Source organism: Diospyros lotus, chromosome 4 (assembly GCF_014633365.1).
Source record: "Diospyros lotus cultivar Yz01 chromosome 4, ASM1463336v1, whole genome shotgun sequence".
In the NCBI taxonomy this organism is placed as follows: Eukaryota; Viridiplantae; Streptophyta; class Magnoliopsida; order Ericales; family Ebenaceae; genus Diospyros; species Diospyros lotus.
Window position 1 is genome coordinate 29,752,983 of NC_068341.1, and position 22,718 is coordinate 29,775,700.

The window sequence follows — 22,718 nt, forward strand, 5'->3', positions numbered from 1 at the left end:
TTAAATGAAGCCCAGAGAAATTACACTACCACAGAAAAAGAATTGTTGGCTGTGGTGTTTGCATTGGATAAATTTAGGTCATATTTGATAGGATCAAAGGTGATTGTGTACACAGATCACGCTACTTTGAAATATCTGCTCACCAAGCAAAATACCAAGCCATGCCTCATTAGGTGGATTCTGCTCCTCCAAGAGTTCCACATAGAAATTAAGGATAAGAAGGGAGTAGAAAATGTTATAGCTGACCATCTGTCTAGAATCCCAGGTCAGGATCTTACTGAGGGTTCCATTCCTGATAATTTTCCTAATGAACATCTTCTTCATGTGAGTACATTGTCTTCTGCCCCTTGGTACGCTGACATAGCTAATTATTTAGCTGTAGGTATAGTTCCCAGTCATTGGACCAAGCCAGATAGACAAAAGTTTTTCAGGAAGGTCAAAACATTTTTCTGGGATGAACCATATCTGTTTAAATATTGTGCTAATCAAATTGTGCGAAGATGCATTCTAGAACATGAGCAACATAGTGTTATGAACTTCTGTCACACCCTTACTTGTGGAGGTCATTTCTCTACCCGGAAAACCATAGCAAAAATCCTACAAAGTGGATTTTACTGGCCTACCATGTTTAGGGGTGTACACCAGTTTTGCTTGTCATGTGATAGATGCCAGAGGTTAGGAAGTCTGACAAAAAAGAGTATGATGCCTTTGCAGCCCATTCTGGTTCTTGAAATTTTTTATTGTTGGGGAATAGATTTTATGGGCCCTTTTGTTAACTCGCTTGGTTATGAATACATCCTTCTTGCTGTAGACTATGTTTCCAAGTGGGTTGAGGCAATCCCAACAAGGACAAATGATCACAGGATAGTGGTAAAATTTTTCAAAGAAAACATTTTCAGTAGGTTTGGAATGCCTCGTGCCATCATCAGTGATGGGGGTTCTCATTTCTGTAACAAGCCAGTGGCAGAATTAATGAAAAAGTATGGGGTAGTTCATAAGGTCTCAACGCCATACCACCCTCAGACAAATGGCCAGGCAGAATTGGCAAATAGGGAGATCAGGCGCATTTTAGAAAAAACTGTCAATTCCAACCGAAAGGATTGGTCTTTGAGGTTGATCGATGCTCTTTGGGCCTATAGGACTGCACATAAAACCATATTGGGCATGTCTCCCTATCGACTGGTTTATGGAAAACCATGTCATCTGCTAGTAGAGGTTGAGCACAAAGCTTACTGGGCCATCAGGAAGATGAATGAAAGTTTAGAAGAGGTGGAACTTAACAGAAAGATGCAACTGAATGAGCTTGAGGAACTTAGAAACGAGGCATTTGAGAATGCCAAGTTTTCTAAGATGCACATGAAGAAATTACATGACCAGCACATTAACAGGAAAAATTTTTGTATAGGTCAACATGTGCTACTTTACGATTCAAGGCTCCATCTGTTTCCTGGAAAACTCAAGTCAAGGTGGACTGGGCCCTTCAAAATTCGTTCCATCTCAGCTCATGGTGTATTTGATATTGAAAATCTCCAATCTGGTCAGATTCTCAAAGTGAATGGACAACGTCTGAAACCATACTATGAATCTTTGAATGAACAGGAGGAGAGAATGGACCTTACAGAACCACCCATTGGGTAGTGGTTAATTAAAAAAAATATATATATATAAAAAAAGGGGGAAATTAATGTTTTGCTTTCATGAACTGTTATCACTCTTTATCTTGATTTTAGTATTGAAGCAAGCTCACGGATCCACACATGCAATGAAGGCTACTAGTAACATCCAAGTAAGCAATTGGACCTTTGTGTTCAAAGTTGTTTATGAAGATCTCCAGGTATTCCTTATATCCTCGTTTTTAAGAATTGTTCAAAGCAAGTTGGGTGGGATAAAGGTATGCCTGAACTGTTGTGTTGATCCTTGCTCATTTAATGACATTCTGTGTGGGTTTGAATTTTGTGTTTAGGTGTTTGGAAATGTATAAAAAAAAAAAAAAATTGGTTTTGTTGTTATTCGAATTCTGTATCCAGATGAGCTTAGTCATTTGAATGCGTTGTAAACCATTCGAATGACCGGTGAGCTGTTAAAGAAAGCAAGAGAGCATTCAAATAGCCTCTGTTGTATTCGAATATGTTCAAAATTCATTCGAATGAAAGTACTGTTGCATTCGAATAGCTGGCCAAATTCCTTCACAAATGAAATTACTGTTTAAAATTCATTCGAATGAATTTCTCTATACTCAAAATTCATTCGAATGAATCTGCTATTTCTTTAAAAAATTGAAGCCAGCATTCGAATATCCTCAAGTTCATTCGAATAACCTACCCTTCATCCGAATCCATTTCTAACATCCGAATATAGTTTCAATTAGTTAATTTGCCCTAAAAAAAATAATAATAAAAAAAATAAAATATATATATATAAAATAATAATAATAATAATAATAAATGTGTTCAAAGTTATTCGAATGAAGATTTTTGCATTCGAATGATCGTTCTATTCAATGCCCTCTTTGAGAGTGTGCTGTCAGATTCATTCGAATGACACTCATAGTTTTTCGAATGACCAAGAAATCCGTTCGAATGAAAGTACTGTTGCATTCGAATGAGTGGCTCAAATCCTTCGATAAGCCAAGTTACTGTTTAAAATTCTTTCGAATGAATTTTTCCACATTCGAATGAGGCGTCTGGCCCTTTAAAAGCTTTCAGCGAACATTCGCATTCTCTCTCTCTCTCTCATTCGAATCCCCTTCTACCCATTGTTCTGAGACCCGAGCTATCATTCGAATTGCCCAGCTTCCATTCGAATATGTCCCTATCATTCGTATAACCCCAGTATCATTCGAATGATGCTCCTGTTAACCTCATAACTATCCCTGAAATCCGAATCGACGCCCCCCCTTTAAAGATGGAAACCTCTCCTTAATCGGTACGATCATTCATTCATCCACCCGAACCCTTCCTATATATCTTGTTACCTTGTTCTAAACGCCTTCATTCATCATCCATTGCATCTATCCGAAGATCAGTCCGGTTTCGTACAAGGAAGAATAGTCCGCAAGCATTCGAATAGGGGGTCGCTGCATTCGAATATTCTAGGAAGAGAACAGCCGAGAGGTAAGAGTTGTTCCCATTGTTTAAATTCGAATTTAATTGATTGGATGAAGGAGTTGTTGTGAAGAGGGAGTGAAGGAGATCAGTGTATCAAAGAAAGGATTGGTTGGGAAGTTGAAAGAAGAAGAAAAGAGAGGAACCAGTTTGTGCCTACCAACTGTTCGATAAAATCCCAGAACCAACTCCCTAGACCAAACAACCCTCAAATTAACATGTCTCCAAAGCAAAAATGCCCCAAGGCCGTAGGAGAAAGCTCTAGGGCCTCAAAGAGGCAGAAAGGAAAAGAACCCGCTGCCACCCCAACCATAGATTTGAACCCTGCATATTCCAATATCAGGTTCATTAGCCCCGCGGCTGAAAAGAATTATGTTGAGAGGTATGCTGAGAGGCCAGTGCTTTGTGAGAGGGGAATTATGCTTGAACGATTTGAAGAACCCCCATGTGATTTGTTGTCATTGATTATTGCCAAAGGATGGCAAACTTGGGTTAAGTTTCAACACAAGGCCATAGTTCCCTTAGTCAAAGAATTTTACTCAAATATAACCAGTGACAGAGATGACTCGGGAAATAGGTGCTTGATCACTGAAGTAAGAAAAGTGAAAATAGAGTTAAAGCCCTCTGATATTTCTGAAACCTTCCAAATCCCAAGAGAGGCATCACCAAGAGACGTTGAGGAGGCAAGTGTAGACTTAGGAAAAGAAAATCTGGCTAGGCTGTTGACAGAGGCAGATGATGCTTTTTGGTTAAGTCCTACCCTCCCAAAGAAGAATTTGTCCCCTAAATGCATCATCCTACATAGGCTTCTGTGTTCTCACTTCATGCCCCACGCATTCACTGGCAGTGTTTCGGTTAAGCAAGCCACATTCATGGGAAAGATGATCCTGGGAGTACACATAGACTTAGCCAAGCACATTTTTGATACCATAAACCTAGTGGCCAAGCATGGACATGGGGGTGGAGGACTACCCTTTGGGGGATTGATTACCTATTTTGTACTAAGGCACGGGGTAAAAGAGAAGGTAACTTTTGAAGTCATCGAGCCAATGGATAGGATCAGCCTAGCATCTACACGAAGGAGCAGTGGGCAGTTAAAGAGGCTTGAAGCAACAACACCCGAGAAAGGAGAGGCATCAGGCAGGCAGGTTGAAGCACAAGAAGGACCAACTCAAGAACCGCCACTACATGAAGATCAGGAAGAGAGACAAGAGGAAGATCATACTCTCAGAGGCTTATGTGAGATAGTCAAGGAAATGCAAGAAAGGCAAGTGAAACATGAAGCCCTAGTGGAGCAATCACTGAAGAAGATCCAAGAGAGACAGGAGGCCATTTATGAGGATCTACATTGGAGGCAGAGAGTCATCTATTCAGGAATAATGACCATGAATGAACGTTACACTGCGATGGACAAGAGAGTAGGTCAGCTTCTGAGCACACCCATAGAAGAGCTTCCACAAAAGTCTTCAAAGAACAAGTTGGCCGATGCTGAGACTTGCATACAGAAGACCATTGACATGTGGCAAGAGGAAGAGGGTGCACCTTCTACATCAGGGGCGCATCCGCAGCCTGAGCATGCAGCACCTTCTCACCCCACCATTCCATCTTCTACCTCTATTCCTCCTGCTGATCCTTCATCAAAGACTCCCTCTGGAAACTCCACTGAGGAGAACTCTACTTCCGATGATGCCACGGATGGCACTGAGTAGTCATAGGATTTAATATTTCATACTTAATTTCTGTACCTATGAACTAGAAAGATTAATCACATCTTCATTTTTTGATAAAAATGACTTTGCTTACTCTATGCTTTAGATTATTGTGCTCAATGCTTTAGATTCACAACTGGTTATTTGAATGATAATCTTTTATTTGAAAACAGAACTGTATGAGATTTAGAACCAGGACCAGGACTACTTAGGGTGCTTTATTTCTGTTCATTTGTTTGGATGGCATACAAAATACGTTGAAATGATTAGCTAATTGCCCAAATTCTCAAATTAAGTGGAGATTTGTTACCAAAGTAAGTGTTAGAGCTTCATAACATTTTATTCCGAGTGAAATAACACCTATTCATGCAATGAAATATTTTGTTGATTCTCTTGTCTTTCAATAGCTTCAAAACAACATTTTGCCTTGAGTGTCTTTAATGATCGCGGCTAATTTTAACTGACTCTAAGCTTGAAACCAGTTGAATGAATAGCACTGATTTATGGAACATCATGGAGGGATCATTCTCTTACTACTTGAGCCAATCAACCTATTGTTTTGATCAACTTCCACTTATAGCCCATTGAAACTCTTCATGACCAGTTGCATCATTCCCTCCGTCTAAGTCATAGCCTTGACATTTTTTTTTCTTATCAATTGATTAGGTCTCGGGAATTACTCAGTAGTTTATTCAAAAAAAAAAAAAAATCGTCTGGGAATCTGACGTTAAAAGACCACTTTACCATTTAAGATAAATGGTTGTCTCTAGGTCTGGGACATTAAAAACACCCCCCGTAGCCATTGAGGGTGAAGCAATGGAAGCTTGCTCATTATCAGTTGGAATAGCAGTTAGATTCAGGTTCGGATACGACCAACTGAATTTAGGTGCCCTGATATGATTTCAGCTATTGATGCATGAATGCATCACATGTGCATTTTATTTTCTGTTTCAAAAAAAAAAAAAAAATCTTCAATTTTTAGTGGAAAATTCCCGAGACCTAATAATTCTTTTGATTTCCATCATCCCCTTTGCTATACCACTTCACCATTTGGCCCCATTTCTTCCCAGAAAGATCCCTCTTGGTTCTATCAATCATGCAATTTCAGGATATAATTTCAAGAGTAAGGAGACTTGGTTAATTTTAAATGTTATTCATTGAGATGCTATTCCAATCATGAAGCTATGTCAGGTCCTTTCCTTCCTTAATAGCATTTTTTATGATTGATGATACCTCTTCGAACTTGATTTGCATCCACTCCAAATTGAGGTACATCCTTGAGAGCAACTTTGAGTGAACATTTTATTGAAGAGAAACATATCCAGTGAAGTTTGCAATCAAAGCTTAGAGAATTGAATGTAATATGCTGATTGATTTAACTTAATATGCCCGAGACAAAAGTTCAAATAATAAACATTCCTTTGATTGTCCGAAGTCCCTATGCTACTGACCATACATTTTTGCTTCACATACGAGATTTGCACTATCAATGAATTTGTGAATGTTGAAGCATTCGTGCATTTAATTTGATTGCTACGGGACTAGCAATGTTTAAGTTGGGGGGGTGTGATTGAAGCTAAAAAATGCAAAATTTGTTATGTTTTTATTACCTCCTAATCCATTTGATCGACTTAAAATCTCCAGAATTGCTTGTTGCAGCCCAAAAGAAGGAAAAGAGATGAAAGAATGACTCATACTCTCCAAAGGCATGATTGAAAGAGGAATAAAAAGTCAAGAAATAAAGGTGTTCTAATAAAAGTCAAAGCCATTCGAATGAGTCTTCAAAGGTATTCAAATATCGAGCAAAACAGAAGAAAGCTGCTCAAACATTCGAATAAATCATTCAGACATTCGAATATGCAAGATATCGGGTATGTATTCGGATAAGCTTGGCCTAATTTGAATAAAAAGTAACAAAAATCAAGATCTCCAGATAAGATTGTGCATATTTGAATAAAAGCCAAGTCATTCGAATGAGCCGAGCACAAGAAGAAATTCGGATAAGCACATCGTTTGGAAGCAGTGAAGATATATTCGAATAAAAGCCAAGTCATTCGAATGAAGTTGAAGAAGAAAGGAAATCTATTCGAATGAAGGCTGAGTAATTCGAATAAGAAGCAACCCAAGGAATTCCATATTCGAATACTTCCCAGGTCATCCGAATGCAATGAAGAAGTCAAGAGAAAAATTAGAAATTCATTCAAATAAAAGTATTGTTGCATTCGAATGACCGAGAAAATCATCGTGTAAGGAACAGTAAAGCATGAAATTCATTCGAATAGGACTAAAATTCATTCGAATGACCCGATCAGCCAAAAGAAACTCAGTACGCATTCGAATATCTCTGCTAGTATATTCGAATGAGCATCCGAACAAAAAGTTCTGACATGCGCAAATACACGCGGTGGCTCTAAGGTAAATTCAACCAACTTTTTGAACAACTTTTCAACAAATGGTCCCCACTTCCATGCCCCATAAGCTTAAAAAGGGACCAACATTCTTTGGAATCAGAGGTTGGAGAGAGCAGAGGATACTAAGAAAAACAACACAAAAAAAGACGAAGATCATTGGAAAGTAGAGAGTTTTTTTTCCCTTTTGTCTGTTTCTCTCTCTTTTGTTCTTGTCTGTATTTCTTTCTTTGCGAATAATACTTCAGTTACTCTAGTTGTTCTTGCTAATTCTGAGCTTTGTATTACAAGTCCATCTTAATTTCTGTTTCAAGTTGTAATTCGTTTCAGTAATCAATACAGCAGTAGTTTACCAAATTCTTATCTGTTGTCTCAATTTATTTTCTTTACCAATCTCGTATTCATCTGTAGAGATTAGTATTAGTCGTGCACTTCCTATGAAGATGTGTAGCTAATTCGATTCTTGGGTTAAGGCAAAGATGGTGCCCAAAGCCACTGATGAATCAATATAGCAGAACTCCATATGTCAAAGTAACCAAAGCAAAAGCAGTTTGGGAAATGTTATTAACGAAAACCTCAGGCTTGGATTGGTTCGTATGCCTAACTTAGAGTCTCCATGCCATGTATGGGGGCTGCTTGACCTGGAAACGTTCTCATACCCAAGCCCCGAGCGATTATTTTGTCAAAACGTTATTTATACACTGATTTATGATAGCTGCTTACCATAGAGTCTCCATGCCATGTATGGAGGTTGTTTGAACAAAGAGTTATCATCATCTCAGTAGTACATTTAACGGTTGAAAACCCGAGCTATGTGAGCTGCTAGTTACATCACAGAAAGCTATATGGTGAATCAGTTGGGTTTGGCACCAGATTTGTCTTGACCCAAGACCTCTCCATTTCCAGATTACAGTTATATCACATTTAGTTTGATCTCATTTTATTATTCCGTTAATCAAAAGAACTGGTGTGGTTATCTCCTTCCATGAGTAATCTCCCTGTGAGTCGACCCGGTCTTGCCCGAAAAAATTACATATAAATTTTCTGCTACAATCACACTCGTGCACTGGCAAGTCTAAATGCCTCATCCTATCTGTGAACATAATTAGTTGCTAAATCAGCTGAATTAGTGAAAGAAAAATACGAAAGTGATAAATGCAGGGTGAGCGATGCAGCACCGCTAAATATTATTGAAACCGTCGTTAAATCACTTATTTTGCAGCGGTTCTGCTGGAATAATCGCCACTAAACGTTCCATGACGACTGACTTAGCGGCGATTTTTAACTACCGCTAAATGTAAAAAAAATCACCGCTAAATGCTGATTTTTTTGTAGTGTAAGATCCTAAGCCCAAAGACTTACTCCTAAGAGTCTTCGGGGAAACCCATCCAAAGGATACTCTTCGTGGCATTCCATCCCCGAAAGTACCTTCAGGCCTTCCGGCCTCATCCGTAACATCTTTTCTCGAAGATTCGGGTCACTTATGCATGAATGCCAAGTGTCACATGGCCCCCACCATTTGTGCCTATAAATATCAAGTATGTGCTAAAAGGGGGAAAAGACCCAGAGTTAGGACCCAAAAACACATACCCAAGTCCAACACTCTAGACCTAAACCCATCAAGAGACTTATCTGGAGACTCCTATTCAAAGACACTCATCCAAAGCCTACACAGCAAACATAAATCTCACTCTGTTGCATGAGAGTTCCCCTTGTGCCTTCTAACTGTGATTGTGTTGCAAACCCATTAAGAGACTCTCCCAACTCTCTCGAAGCCTCCTCATATTCGAAGACTTCCCTTATAGCCAAACCATCTGAAGACCCAAGTCATTGGGGAGCAAGTCGCCCGTTAACACCCCTTACCAGCACGGACCTTACTCCCCACTTCCTCACCAAGCTCTACCAAGTTGTTTCCTATGACATATAAATTTTAATTGTTGTATTCTAGCAAAAAAAAAAAAAAAACATTATAGTATTTCTAGATCAACTAGGATTAATACTCTTTTGGATAAGCCTTATCCTTTACGAGATTCTCAAAGGGATTTTTGGAGTTATCTAGTTTGCACTTGTTCATTGACAATACCTTAAAAGAGGTATTCAAGAGACCTCTAGGTCTCTAAGTCATTTTTTCCACATTCCTTTGCTACGACCTCTCTAAGAGGGACTCTGAAAGATTCCCAAGTGTTCAGAACACCTCTAGGTTTCTTAGGCTTTCTTTTGGCAATCTTCTTGGCCCTTTGGGGTTTCATTTTCTTGGGCTTTGGACTTTTGTTTGGTGGGTCTTGGTTCATGACACATCAATTGCTCTCCACTCTTTCCTCCAGGTTTTCAAGAGGGAAGAGTAACTATTGTTATCATCTTTCCTCCTTGAGTTAGGGTTCGCTTACCATTCTTTTGAGAGGATTTTGCTCATTAAAGAATTCTTGCACCATTTAGCTTCACTGGGCCTTCGTTTTCTATAACCTAATGGCTCAATAGAAATTCATGACCCCTATTTGTATTCGATAGTATTTCAAATAATGGACCATAGATTGTTTTTGCACATTTTTTCGCTTTTGATTCTTGGCTTATCCTAGATCATTCTCGCACTTTTGGTTTTTCAATTTTAATCTGTTTTCAAACTTTTTGCTTTTTTGGTTCTAGGTTTGTTGTTGTGCCAAATAATCAGCCCGGATGTGATAAAATGGGTTTACAACCTAATTCAAACCAAGCTTTTTGCTAAAAAAAATTCATATGGGTGATGTAAAATGGGTTTGTAAACCTAATTGAATCTATAACCAAATTGTATCTCTACAACAACCTAATTTTTCAGCAAAATGGGTTTACATCACTTTGCACAACAGAAACAAAACAATCTTTGCAAGACCCAATATTCATCACCCATATGTAAAAACACAAAACCTGTGTTATTAGGTGTTTATCGGTATACCTTTCCGGATGAAGGTTGGTGTCGGTTGTCCAACGTATTGGCCACTCATTGTTGTCTCATTTACTCCCACGAACTTGCAATGCTGGGTGACTGGCCTACCTCCTTAAATACGGATGACCTAGTCGGTCCACACATGAGATGCCACGGAACCCTCCAACAAAGTCACGCTAGGACTTTCTCAATGAAGGTGACCTGAAGCTATACTGTGGTCCCTTTTTCAGTTGCACCGTGGTTGTCCAATAGCCTATCTAAATAGGAGAAAATGAAGAGGAAGCTACAATAGCCAAGCTTGGAGCAAGAAGAAGAAGCAACCAACAAGCAAGAAGAAAAACGAGAAAATAATAAGCAAGCAAGGGGGATTAGCTCTCAATCCTAGCCTCATCAAAACCCTCCCAAATCTCTCATTTTTCTTTGTTACTTTACGTCCATGCCTCTTCCTTTCCCATGCTCATCCTTATCATTTGCATCAGAGCTTAAATGTTCTAATACGACCAAGAGGTAGAGCATTTATGAGGTAAACAGTCGACCGCATGAAGCACCCAATTCATAGAACGGGATTGGTCGACTGCATGAGAGCACCAGTCAACAGCTCCATGCACTAGTATATCGGTTTCTACCAACAACACTCTAGCTTTATCATATTGCACTTTGGCCCTGCTATTAACTCTTAATAGCCTTTCCACAAACTCTTAATGGAACCAAGGCCCCATTAACTCTTAGTGGTTTCCCATATCCATAGATCCTTAAAGTTCACTCTAATGAGGAACGCCAATAATAGGTGTACTAATGCAAAGGTTTAACCAGTTTTCAAAAATATTTTCCAAAAACACATAAGAAGGTAGCAAAAACATAAACCAAAATCACCTTGCAAGACTCTTTTTCTATGTCCAAATGCAAACCAAAACTAAACCATGCCATAAGGGGTTTAGCAAATATATCTTTTAAAGTTTGAAGGCCGATGTAAAGGCTGAAATACTCACTAGACAACAATGCCTTGCTCCCAAATAGATTTTAGTGAGACCAAACCAACTCCCGAAAACACGGGAGGCCTAGTTAGTCCACGCTCCGGTACATGGCTGAATCCCTCAACTCACTCTATGCTAGATAGAGAGAGTAAGGGAGATTAGGTTGAAAATAGGTTCAAAGGAAAATCTCCAAACCAATATAGACTATCTATATGGTTGGGTTGATACAATAGCAATGGAGAAAACAAAGAGGAGCAATGGAGATAAGGGGAAAGGGTTCTAGATTATCTTGGGGTGAAGAACAACTTAGATCAAGAGAGAATCCCACACACCACACCTCAGCTTGTTCTTCATCTTTATATATCACATATATATACATTCCCAAAATGGAAATCCTAGCCCATTTTCATAAACGGATAAATCATCCATAGGAGAGAGAGAAAGAAGAGACCAAGGGGCGACCAGAAAGACACACGCCTTCGAGTTTCTCGTCCTCCCATGCCACGTGTCTCTCCATTTCGTTGCAAGTATGATAAACGATCAAAGGATTTGTGACCCTCTACAACAGAAGCGGTCAACCATTCACAATGAGCTATCAACTGTTTCTCTTGAACCTATTGACCGGTTCCCAAGGCTGTCAACCGTTTTGGCCCCTTATCCAAAACTTTTAGAAAATTGCATCTAGGCCCCGCCAAAAACACTTAATGACACTTTCACCATCTCATGATGAAACCGAGGCCCCCGTTAACTCTTAACGACATACCTATCAACTCTTGACATATGATCCTTATTAATTTGATCATTGAAGCCTATCCGTTAACTCTTAACGGTAAACATCATTAGCTCTTAATGACGGTTTCAGCTTTAATTACTTAGTTAACCATCACACCCGAATATACGTGTAACCTTCTAGGTTCACTACTAAGTAGCAATCAGGACACGCCAAACTCTTTAACGTTGACTAAACATTTTTGTTCTACAACAAGAATCTCTCTGCCTTCTCGAAGTACCCTGAAAGACCCTAAGTGACAACTAGCATTATGTTAGGGCGATCCTACCAGTAATGAATTCTTACTTCAGTATAGAACTTATTTGGGCTTTCAATTTTCAGGTACTATAATCCCTCCATCAGTTATCATCTCAATCGAGTAAGAGTCATGAACTGATCAAACTCACTAACTCGATGACTATGCCAAAATTAGTGTGGTGAGATTGAGATAACACATCGAAACACTTTCCAATCAAGTATACCCTGGCTAGGGGTTTCTTTAATCACGACCACCACTGATCGTATACGATGTTCACCTCACTCCGAAGGTTGATAGATCCCATTAGCAATCACTTGCCTCCATACGCCACTGTATAGAGACCACACAGTGCATTTCCAACCAGGCAACCAGATGGTTCTTAGCAATGGAAAATCCATAGCACCGACATACAAGACAACTCTGATAGCTCTAGTCTAAGGACTAGTAACACATCGAAGTCTGTGATAGACCATAGATCCTCTCAGCCATGTAATCTATCACATGCGTTACATTTAGTAGATGTTCCACTAGCATCTACCCACATGTATACCATATCCATCTCATGGATTATAGCATGCGACTTTCCATCATTTATCATTAGCATCTCATGCTAATCAAAGGTAGTATCCCATGTGCCAATCCGTAATCGACTAATCATAGTCCCCTTTTGAGAAGTCTAAGGACTGAGAATTATCATTAAGATATCCTTATCACAAAGGTCAATTGTCACATATTCTTAACATTTAAGAATAAGACATTTAACAGGAAATCTAGAGACTCATTCATATATAATGATTGGAGAACTATGAATAAAGATATAACCTTAAGATATGAAAACATATTTTATTACATATTGCAAGAATTACATCATTAGTCCCATAATAATAAATGCCAGATGCTATCTAAATCTAACATGAGGGTACCAACACTAATAATCTCCCACTTGCACTAATGCTAATTTACAAACTACAGGTCCTCATTCTATCGTCTGCTGGTATCTAATAATCATCTTCTTAAGATGGCGATAAAGATGACTTTGTGGTAATGCTTTGGTTAGTGGGTCTGCGACATTCTCTAATGATGGGATCTTCTGCAACTACACGTCCCCACGTGCTATGATCTCTTAGATCAAATGGAAGTGTTGCTCGATGTGTTTGGACTTTTGGTGAGACATAGGCTCCCTTGCCTCTACAATGGCTCCATTGTTATCGCAATACAAGGATATCGGCAACTCAATGGACGGGACCACTTCAAGTTCAACAATGAACTTCCTCATCTAAACGACCTCCTTTGCAGCATCGCATACTACAACATATTCAACTTTCATAGTGGAGTCCGTAGTTTTTTCTTACTTGAAACTCTTCCAGTTAACTACCCCTCCATTACAGATAAATACAAACCCAGATGTAGACTTTCTATCATCCATATCAGATTGAAAATCTGAATTAGTGAACCCGTCAACATGGAGATCACCTTCTCCATACATCAGTAACAAATCCTTAGTCCTTTCAAGTACTTAAGGATACACTTTATTGTTGTCCAGTGTTCCATACCTGGATTGGACTGATATCTGTTCGTGACTCTAATAGCATATGCAATATCAAGTCTTGTACATAGCATAGCATAACATACATAAGACTCCCCACAGCCGAGGCATAAGGGATCTTTTGCATGCTCTCTATCTCTTCGGGTGTCTTGGGAGACATCCCTTTAAAGAGATGTATTCCATCCCCAAAAAGTATAAAACATTTCTTGGAATTTTCCATACTAAACCTCTTTAGCATTTTTCTATGTACAGACTCTGGGAGAGACCTCTTAATCTCCTCACTCTATCTTTATAGATGCAGATTCCTAAGATATAGGTCACATCTCCTAGATCTTCATGGAGAATTTATTGGACAACCACAACTTAATTGACATCAACATGCCAATATCACTCCCCATCAAGAGGATGTCATCCACATACAAGATTAGAAAGGCTCGTGCACTCCCACTGACTTTCTTGTATATATTCATCTGGATTTATAATGAAACAAAATTTTTTTATCTCATTATCAAAATGAATGTTCCAAGACCTTGAGTCTTGTTTAAGACCATAAATAGATCTCTTAAGCTTACGCACCTGATTGGCTTTGGAAGACTCATGAAAACCATGAGGTTACTCCATGAACCTATCTTCCTCAAGATAACCATTTAAGAAAGTCCTTTTGACATCCATTTGCTAATCTTATAATCGTAGTGTGCTGTTATGGCTAGCATCATTTTGATTGATTTAAGCATCACGACTGACGAAAATGTCTCCTTATAATCAATACCATGTTTCTAGCGATATCCTTTCGCCACTAGTCATGCCTTGAAGGTTTGCACTTTCCCATCAGGACCAATCTTTCTCTTGTAGATCCATTTGCACCCTATAAGAACTATTCCTTCAGGTGAATCTACTAAAGTCGAGACTTAGTTGGAATACATAGATTCCATCTCTGACTACATAACCTCTAGCCATTTCTTAGAGTTAATGTCTGACATCGTCTCTTCATAGTTAGTAGGTGACTGCAACACTCACCCAACAATAAGTAACACTATTATCAAAACTAGGGTGAGGTGTTTATACTTGCCATTGTACGAGTGAACGTGTAGCATAAATTTAATTTGTGGATGAGTCCAAGTCGATTCACTAAAAGTTTTTTATGGAAGAAATAATTATTCTAGAACCTTTGGAATTTTTGAATTGAAAATGAGTGTGTTGGAATAGCCTGGAATTTGCAAAATGAAATAATCTGTAACTAAATGTAAGGAGTCTTGAGTCAAGGCAATTCTAATGCCAATCCCATGACTTCCCAATAGATAACTAGATGTTATAAACGTATATATGAATTAATTTTGAGGTTCTTTTATTAAAATGCATCCCAAGATGATGATAATTCTAGATCTAGCAATCTCTATACATGATACAAGAGATTCTAAGTTAAACAATTACCTTGAATTGAGATGTAATTAATATGAAGAATTAGGAGACAGATTACTCATTTGGGTTTGGGTATGATAGCATTTCCAATTCTAGTAACCTTCATACATGATATGGAGACTCTAAGTTAAGCTTATGCTCCAAAGATTCAATATACGCACAATACTCAAATTAAATCAGACTTCGGTTAAAACATTTGAAGTTCGACTATCTTGGAAAATCTATGGCATTGGACATTGTCCTTGCCTTGGCCCAAGCATGAGTATAGCCACACATCTTCAGAAGTTAATTGAACAACTAATCTAGTAAGATAAATGAAATTAAACACAAATTGTAGAGACAACTGATAAGATTACTCTGCTTAATTGAAAACAAAAAGAGATAATAATTGATGCAAATGAAAAAGTACAGTAGTTGATGCAGTAAATAGATTGCAATAAATCATAAACCCTTGTGCTAATTAACAAGGAAATGAGAACATTAAGACAAACAAAAAAAACAATACAAATAGATATTACAAAACAACGTATCATCGATAGAATCTCTAAACAAGAAAGAAGAAATGACGGATGCAATGATAATGATAATAAGTGGGTCTCTGCTTGGAAGGAACATAAATGATAGCCAAAAAAATAATTTTTTTTTCTTCCCCCTTCGTTCCTGCTCGTTTGCTAGTTATATCCCTTTTCTTTTTTAATAGAAACTCTCAATTCAAATCTCCCAACAACTCTTCTGAAACATTCTCCTACATATTCCTTTTAGCCATACTCTTTCCCATTCCTCTACAAAAGTCCTTCTGCCCATCCTCCCTTTTTAGGTGGATGACAGATGTAAAATTAATCTGATCCATCGTGCGAATGTGTGATCTGCTTGGAATTATTTCTCATGCATCTAGATGTGTAATGTGACATTCGGATGTGGCTTCATTAATATCCGGATATGTTGTGTGATATCCGGATGTAACTTTTGAATCTTCTCTCATGTATCTGGATATGTTGTATGATATCCAGATGAGTCACCAAGTCTTGTGTCTTGTATCTAAATGCTATAGTGATGCATTCGGATGAGGTTTCATTGATATTCGGATATGTGGTATGATATCTGGATGCGACTTCTTTGGACTTCACTCTTATATCCGAATGTGATTCATTGATGTTCGGATGCGTTGTACGATATCCGAATATCTCTCTTAGCTACTTCTTTTCTCGTATTCAGATGTGTTGAGAAACATCCAGATATGGTTTCTTCATATCATGATGGCTTTGGATGGCATCTGAATCTGTCTTCTTCATATCCAGATGGCTTTCCCAGATATTCGAATAGCCTTCACTTTTGCCTCAATTCGAATGCATTACATTCAATCCAGATAATTCCTTGCAAAACAAATATATATGCCAATTTATCACATTTATTTGATGGGAAAAGAGTGAAAATATGATAGAATTTGACATATTTAATCATTAATTAGTAGGGTCAACATCTTGACCACTATCTCCATACAGAAATGCTTCTTGTATCTCCTTAATCATGAAACCATATCATTCTAGAGGAGGAGATACTCTACTATATCTGTGTGCCTCATGTGGAATGACAGTACTAGGACCTACTATATTTGGATTGACTTTTTCATCGAGCTGGACTTGTGGCTCAAAAGGCACTTCTTCTAATTTTATCTTCTTCTTCTTCTAATTCTATCTTCTTCCCAATGTCATTCCCTTGAAGAACCTCTTTCTCCAAGAATGTGGCATCCCTACTGACCAACACTCTGTAGTTGTTGGAAAAATAGAAGTAATACCCTTTGTAATGCTTACCCCACAAATCTTCCTTTGCTAGAATGAGATTCTAACTTATCTATCTTGAGTTTATTTACATAGGCAGGACAACCCCATATCCTAATATGCTTAAGACTGGATTGCCTTCCGGTCCACATCTCATATGGTGTACTCTCGACAGACTTATTAGGAACCCTGTTATAAAGATAAATAGTTGTGTATAAAGCATAGCCCCACAGTGAGAATGGTAGATCGACAAAAGTGATCATTGAACGTACCATGTCAAACAAGGTACGATTTTTTCTCTCAGAAACACCAATCAGCTATGGAGTTGCAGAAGGGGTTAACTGGGATATGATACCATTAGCCTTGAGGTACTCATTGAATTTCGTACTTATGTATTCACCACCTTGATCTAATCAAAGTATCTTGATACTCTTTCTAGTCTGGTTTTCTACGTCATCCTTAAACTCCTTGAACTTTTCAAAAGATTCAGACTCGTACTTCATCAAGTACACATAACCATACCGTGACAAGTTATCAGTAAAGGTTATGAAGTAATGATAGCCACCTCTTTCCATTACATAGAACGACCCACACACATCTATGTGGATTAACCTTAATATATCAATGGCTCTCCCATTTGTCCAATAAGGGTGACTTAGCCATTTTCTCGAGAAGACAGGATTCACAAGTTGGCCTTGGTTTATAACCTACTTGATCAATTAATCTTCTTTTGGCCAATTCGCTAATCCTTCTTTCATTTATGTGGCCTAGTCTAAGATGCCATAAGTGTTTAAGGTCAACACCGTCATCACTATAACGCTTTCCGCTGCTAATGGATGCAACATTTACATCCCTTTGTCTAACACTTTCATGCAATTCTAAAATATAAAGACCATTCATCATAATGCTCATGCTAACCACATCATTTCCATAATGAATATGACATACATTAGAAGTAAAAGATAGTTCATAACCATCCCTCACAAGTCTAGGAATGGACACTACATTCCAGAAAACATTAGGTAAATATAAACAGTCTTTAAGAGTTAATATACATGCCTAGAATTAAGAGTAATAAAAGTTGTCCATATTGCTAATGGCTCTACAAGAGCTCTATTTCCCACATGGAGGACAACTTCTCGCTTCTCAAGCAGCCTACTCTCCATGAAATCCTACATACAAACACAAATACGAGAAGTTGCACCTAAATCAAGAATCTAAGAAATAGGAGAATAACCAATCACATTGATCATCTCAATGACATATAAGGAAGATGTACCTGATCCCTGATTCTCATACCGCTTGGCCTTCAAGCTGGTGAGATGTTTTGGGCAGTTCCAATTCCAATGCCCATCTTTTTAGAAGTGGAAACACTTTCCCCTCAATCCCTTCTCTTTGTGCTTACTCTTGGAAACTTTCCTTTTGGGCCCGAGCTTCTTCATCGAAGAAGAACACTTCTTCTTCTTATAAGATCTTAAAGATGAGGTTATCGCAATAACTCATTTTTCATCTTTGCCTCTTTCCTTTGATTTGGGATTGGGCAGTTATAAACATATTTAGCAACTCTAGGAGCAGCCACTCAAGCTTGTTCATGTTAAAATTAAGAATAAATGGAGTGAAAGATTCTGGGAGCAACTGGAAGATAAGGTCAATCTATAGCTCGGGATCCATGGAGAAATCAAGCACTTCAAATTGACTAATCAAATTGATCATCTCGAGTATGTGTTCTCCCACATCAGTGCCTTTTGCCATCTTGGCCTTGAATAGTTGCTTAGATATCTCATATCTAACTGTTCGGTTATGTTCCCTGTAACGCCCCGCTTTTCCCGAGCATTAAATAACTTAAGAATTTGGAGAATTATTATTTTTCAATATAAACCATTTCCCGACAATCCCGTTTTACCTTCCCAACATACTAAACAAGAATCAATAAGAAAAGACAAGTAATCATCATAAATGCGGAAGCTAAAATCGAAACCTGATATAGTACAGAATCGTAATTCACTTTAATCATAAAATAAGAATCCGTACCATTACATCTTCAAATACTTAATTACATGGAGACTCATCATAAAGAGATAATAACTAAGTACCTCAAAAACACATTAAACCATAACAATTATACATGATCATCAATATGATAATATATCCTGAATCTTCATGAGGAAACAAACACCGGGACAACTCGTCAAACCCATCGGCCACATCATCACGTGTCGTTAAGTCTCAATCATCTCCTTGCCATATCTGCAAGTCCTAACTGGAACGTTTGAATGTTCTAGGGGCATAACCCGATTAGAAGATAAATCTTCCAGTGAAGGTTTAAAAACATGATACCTGAATGCATGATGCAAATACATGAACAAACATTGCCCTAGTGTAACTTCCCAGGCTCAGCTCGGTACGGAATCCTAGGCAGAATCTTGGCACCTCCGGCAAGATAATCCTAATGTTATTCCATCAATTGTCCTTAGGGAATTATGGATACACTCTTAGGGTGATATCCTATCCCCATGCACAAATATCAATATGACAATAATGTCGTCTCATGCAAATATCACGACTTTCCATGTAATATGACAACATGAATCATATCTTTCGTAAATATCATGCATATATAAGCAATCATATCTTTCATAAATATCAAGTATAATAAACAATCATATCATAAAAGATAGGACAACTCACAAAACCAGGTTTAGGATAAAACTACTCACCTTTTGAGATAAACTTGATTTTTCTCGAAAAGCGCACATCGCCTCGATATGCATCCCCAACCTCGATTTTCGTGCCAACTCTCAAAAGTTGCACCAATCACATCATCTCGATCACTTCAATCATAAAAATGATATTTAATCACTAAATATCTTAATATTCCATTTTATTTCATTTTCCTTCATTTTTCCTTCTAAAAATCCCAATAAATACCATTGAGACTATTTTCTCAAATCTAATTCCACAATAATTCATCATATACTATGAACTTCAAGGAAAAAATACTGAACTTACCCAGATGTTGCGTTATCACGCAAAATAAGGCTCTTTGATGCTAAAACCGAGATATCGGGAAGTCCAAATCCAAATCTTTTTACACAGACTTCTAGAGCTTGATTTTAGAGGAATTTAGCAATTTTTTTCATAATTTTTGGAGCCCGGACACGCCCTCACTCGCCCAAACAGGTTGGCTCACGCGCGCCCACTTGCGGGGCCTAGCTGGCGCGTGTTCCACACGCGCCGATCATCTTCAACCTCCAGATTTCGGCCAGCTTGCAATGCCTCTGGTTTAATGGCCATATCTCCTTCATCCGACCTCCAATTGACCCCCGATTTGAACCTATGAAGACCTTGACCTTTTCACATAGGGTTGCTGTAACACCCCGCTTTTCTCTTATCGAGCGTGTCACTATGCTGGGGCCCAAAATATACATAAATCATTTTTCTTTCATTCTTTCTCGGTACATAACTTAAACCTTAAGTACCGAGTCCTGAACAAAACCCCCAGCAAATCATTAAAAATGCGGAAGCGATAATCGAAACCTAATATGGTACATAATCAAATCACTTTATTTATAACATAAGAATTCGTACCATAATTAACATCATATCCTCAATATTGAAATACATAAATACATGGAGATTCCATAATATTCTAACAAGGCCAAACATCAATAAAGTATCAGCTAAAACATATCCGAGTCAGCTCGCTGAATCCATCGGCCATGCCATCACGTGCCGTCATATCTCAACCTGTTCCTTGCCTGAGCTGCAAGTCTAAACTGGAATGTGGAATGTACCAGGGGCATAACCCATTAGAAGATGAAACTTCTAGTGTGGGTCCAAAATATATATACGAATGTATGATGCAATAACATGAACAACATTTGCCCTTAGTGTAACTTCCCTGGCCTGCAAGCCCGGCTAGGAATCGTAGGCAAATCCCGAACCTCTACAGGATAAGCCTAACGTTATTCCCTCAACGGTCTTGGGGAATTACGACTACACTCTGGGGGCGACATCCAATTCCCATGCACGAATATCAATGTGACAATAATATCGTGCCATGCAATTATCACGACTTTCCATGCAATATGAATCATATCTTTCGTAAATATTATGCATATATAAGCAATCATATATTTCATAAATATCATGCATAATAAACAATCATATCATGTAGGATAGGAAAACTCACATTTGCCCAAAGATTTAAGACGCCTAGTGTAACGCCTCGCTCCCACCTACAGGTGTTAGTCACGAATAACCAACTTACTATTCACACGCTAGGGCAAAGATGAAAAGACGGCTACGTTTCAACGGGAAACGACCTATGTGGGAACTAGGCTTTGCCCTCTCTTTGCTCCACTCAAGGGTCCAGGAATTATCAAAACGACCCCGCGACAATAAAACCCGAAACCTCACAAGTGTCACCCCTTCTCAAGCTCTTTAATGAAGAGCTAAGGATGACTTCCCAGGATCGAAAGAAATAAGCTAACTCACTAGCTTCAAATAAATTATGGTATAACGCCTTAATTATAAGAAAATAATTTTTTTTTTCTTTGCCCTAACCATTAACCCATTTATCTCACTTCCAATTCCTTTGGAAAATATTTGGATTAATATTTCTTTGAAAAAATTTAAATAAATTTTCCTCATTAAATCTCCATTGATTTTCCCTTTAATTATTTCAAAATACCATAATTTTCCAACCATTAGGAAATTAATTTTTGAAATACAAACCTCAAGGCATCCTCATCCAATTTCAAAATTTAAGGAAATACTCCATTATTTAATTTTCCAAAATATAGAAATTTTTCCCACAATTGCCTCAAATTTATATTAATTTAATAATTAATTTGGATGTTAAAATACTCATTTATTTATTTATTTAAACATGAATTATTTCAGAATTTCCAAAATAACATAATATATTTAAATAAATAGAAAATAAAAATAAAATAAAAATAAAAATCCAAACAGCAGCAAGGGGGGGTGCGGCAGCCAGCCGCGCCCCCCAGCGTGGGCCGCGCGCGGGCGCGCATGCTGGCGCGCAGCCGCACCCGACCGCGCTTAGGCGCGCCCCCAGGGCCAGCACACTGCCACAACTTTTTTTTTAATAAAAAAAATATTTTTTTTCTTTTAAAACCCAAAATTTCCAGAATGCTTTTACACTTCAAATGGCTTCCAAAACATTCAAGTTTGCCACTATTCAACCACATTAAGCATTCATTACATATTTAACAAAATAAATACAACACCAACCACTAAATCCACAAAATACATACAACTACACATGCACTTCCCTTGCTCTATTACCTTCAACCTTGCAAAACTCATTTTTCCTTAGATGATTCTCCACCTACATAGAGGTCAAAGGACCTTATGAGCCAATGCTCAGTAAGGGTGCTATGCAAATGTATTGTAACATGAGAATATAACATGTAATGCAAATGCAATGCATATAATGGGTAGTTCTCCATGCCCTCATAACCACTTAGGTTAAGGCACCAACCAACCCCTCTCTCATCACTAGTCCTCCATATGGCCATAGGTCCACTAGAACATAAAACATGCAATAAGACCATTACATGCAACTCATTAAAAACATGTACAAATGCAAGCAAAACCCCCCACCCACCACTTGGGGTTATCCCTTACCTCTTTCCTTGAAGCTTCAATACTTCCACTTGCCAAGACTCTCTCTTTAGCTTTTAATCACCTTAAGAAAATATCCTTAAAGCATTAGAGATCTTTAAGACTAAAGAATGAATGGAGAATGAAAACTTTCCTACACACTTGAAGAAATTTAAACTAAGGCTTACCTCTTGCTTGCCT

The 22,718-nt window shown here is 38.1% G+C and overlaps 1 pseudogene; it reads left to right on the forward strand.

Annotated features, from left to right (window-relative positions):
• Nucleotides 1–22,718, forward strand: part of LOC127799764 (uncharacterized) — an 87,937-nt pseudogene that overhangs the window by 993 nt on the left and 64,226 nt on the right.